Source organism: Pelodiscus sinensis, chromosome 2 (assembly GCF_049634645.1).
Source record: "Pelodiscus sinensis isolate JC-2024 chromosome 2, ASM4963464v1, whole genome shotgun sequence".
In the NCBI taxonomy this organism is placed as follows: domain Eukaryota; kingdom Metazoa; phylum Chordata; order Testudines; family Trionychidae; genus Pelodiscus; species Pelodiscus sinensis.
This window is the reverse complement of record NC_134712.1, coordinates 85,949,961-85,953,296: the sequence shown is the minus strand read 5'-3', so window position 1 is coordinate 85,953,296 and position 3,336 is coordinate 85,949,961.

Here is a 3,336-nt window from a genome sequence, read left to right as displayed (position 1 = left end):
TATCGTACGAAGGGGGCGGGACCTGATGCTATACGCTAGCGCGCCTGCGCGAGAAGCGGCGGGAGGCGAGCCGAACGTGCCCCAAAGGGACGTGGCTGGCGGAGGCGGACGCTCGGCGGGGGGGCACAGAGTCATCCGTGCAGCAAGGGAGAGAGCTGCGCGCGCAGCTCCGGGACAGGCGTATAGTCGCGTGGCTTAAAGCTGTGTCTTCTGCCCCCCCCTTCAGGGACTCTAAGAAGAGGCTTGGCTTGTGGTGGGTCTTCCTGGTTGCACTCCAGCTCCCCTTTCAGGACAGGCACAGGAGCTGCTTAGCTGCTACTTGCCCATTCCCCAGAAGCCTGGCACAGCAGAGAAGGGGCCAAATGTTTCATGTCAAAAGCCACCTCGTTGATTTTGAATGTAAGATTTTCCCTCTCTTCACAGTATGTAAACTGCACAGGGCTATGAATATCTAACCAGGCCCCAAACCGGTGAAATTAAGAGTCAGACCATCTCTCACATGTGCACTGTCCCATGGTGTCCTTGCTGTACCGAGATAAGCTCAGCAAGCCACATATTGGCTCAGCATTTCCTCCTCCACTCCGAAAATCTAAAACTAGCAACATTAGTTGACAGATATAGCAAGGCTACCTGCTGCTCCTGCCAGGCTCCTGTAAGGTGTGTGCTTCTTGACAAGTGCTCCACACATACTCAGCCCTTTTTATTACCTCTTCCCTCCTCCCCTGGTTCTTTCCCTACATCAAACACATGCCAGAGTAAAGGAAATAGACTGGATACAACAATGTGGGAAGGCCAAGTGAGATGATCACTCACCAAACCTGCACCAGGAGCATTACTGTTTCAGGAGCCTATAGGAAACGTTGAGAGAAAGACTATGTAGCAACAAAATAGTAGGTCAGGATTCAAAATATCCCATCACATGATATGGGTCAGTTAGTACATAGTCTGGCAAGAGCAGAACAGTTCCCTCCAGAGTGTTCAAGAGAGCACTAAAAGAAACAGCCAGCTGCTGGGTCATCCTGCCCACAACATCCTCAAAAGAGTAGGGAGTTTCTTACAAGCACAAAACTAGCTGGTAGCCTCTAGGGGTGTGTCTAGACTACAAGGTTTTGTTGACAAAAGTGGACTTTTGTCGACAAAACTATACCTGCGTCTACACTGCCGCTGAGTTCTGTCAACATAACGTCAACAGAACTTGGCAGTTTTGTCGACGGCAGTAAACCTCATTCTACGAGGAATAACGCCTTTTGTCAACAGAGTTCTGTCGACAGAAGGCGTTATTGCATCTACACTGTCCTTTGTGTCTACACTATTGTCAACAAAGCGGCTTGCTTTGTCGACAGAACTGGATGCTGTCTAGACGCTCTTTGTCAACGGAAGCTTTGTCGACAGTATCTGTCGACAAAACTTCTGTCAACAAAAGCCTGTAGTCTAGATATACCCTAGGACTACGTCTACACTGGCATGATTTTCCGGAAATGTTTTTAATGGAAAAGTTTTCCGTTAAAAGCATTTTCGGAAAAGCGCGTTTAGATTGGCAGGATGCTTTTCCGCAAAAAGTGCTTTTGCGGAAAAGCGTCCTGCCAATCTAAACGCGCTTTTCCGCAAAGAAGCCCCGATCGCCATTTTCACGATCGGGGCTTTTTTGCAGAAAAGAAATCTCTGCTGTCTATACTGGCCTTTTTGCGCAAAAGTTTTTCGGAAAAAGACTTTTGCCCAAACGGGAGCAGCATAGTATTTCCGCAAAAGCACTGACAATCTTACATGAGATCGTCAGTGCTTTTGCGGAAATTCAAGCGGCCAGTGTATACAGCTGGCAAGTTTTTCCAGAAAAGCGGCTGCTTTTCCGGAAAAAGTGGCCAGTCTAGACACAGCCTAGGAGTGTATAGTGGGTTCTGAGTGGCAACTGGCAAGATTCTTGTAGCAGAGGATGACCCAAGAGATACCGTCTTCCTAGTTCTGGCAGACAGGATAGAATTTGGCCCTAGAAGTATGACTTTTCCTAGTTGCTGTGCCTTTAAATAAATATTTTTATATGGGAAGTTGTGACAGACCGAGCCGGATCTGGGCATTGTGAGAGCATCAGCTCAGGGTGAATTGCTCAAAACCAGGGCTACTTACAGCCCTCGACTGGAGACCTTTCCCAAATAGGCCACAAACCAGTCACACAGAGCACTTCAGCTGCCAATCTGGCCAGCAGGAAGCCTCACAAGCCCCTCAGACACTCCAGCTCTCCCTGTGCCGCAATCAACCCCGGACCTTACACACAGGTGAGAAGGTTTACTAACTCCGAACAGATCCTCCCAGTCCCAAAGAACCAGCCACAGTACCAGGCCAATTTACACTTTAGATCTTACCCACAAGAGCACTCTGGGCCAATCCTTTAGAATCTAAAATCTAAAGATTTATTAATGAAAGAAAAGGCTGAGAGTAAGATTGTTAAGGAGAATACATTACATACATCAATCACGAAGCTCTTGATGCATGTTCTTAGCAGAGATGTTACAAACTATTAGCTTAGAATTCTGGTGTACATGCTATATTAAGATGGGTCAGCAATCCTTCCTGGCTCTCTGTCCCATAGCAAGGATGCATCTGGAATCAGTAGCAAGATTGAAGACAAAATGGAGACATCCTCATAGCACTTTTATATTCCTGGTGCTTCCCAAATATGGAGCTGGTCACATGATCTAGTGACCTATCTGTGATTCCCATGCAAGCAGCCATGAGGCACTGGCTAGTCTGCAGGCTTCCAGACACATTCCAATGGACACCTGAGGAATGCATCTAGAAGCCTGCATTATCCATGAAGCAGTGCTAGTTAGCACAGCTGTTCACTGAACAATCCTTCTTCACAATAGGCAGTCCAGGCCCATTGCTCCCTCCTAGACAGAGAACATTTACAGTACAAGTACAGAGCCCATGTTCATAACTTCACATACAAACATCATACAAGTACATGAGTAGCATACATAGACTCAGTAAAGCATAAGCTTCTATTTGACACCTCACATGGCCTACTTTGTACAGAATTTGGGGCAAACACCACTCGTGGGTGCAACAGTGATCTGTCTGCTCACTTTAAAATCCAATAACGTGACAGAAGTGAATTAGTAGAAACAAGAAATAAGAGAGTTGCTGTTTTGTAGGCATAAAATGACCCCTATAAATACTTCTGAATCAAATTGTTTCTTTTAATTTTCCAACACTGTTCAGTTGTCTGGTTAATAAAAGCTGTTTAATTACGTATCTGCACTGTCTCATTATGCATTACTGGAATGACCAGCTAAATATTTCCAAAGATAGTAGTATTTTATGAAACAGGGGTATTCCTGG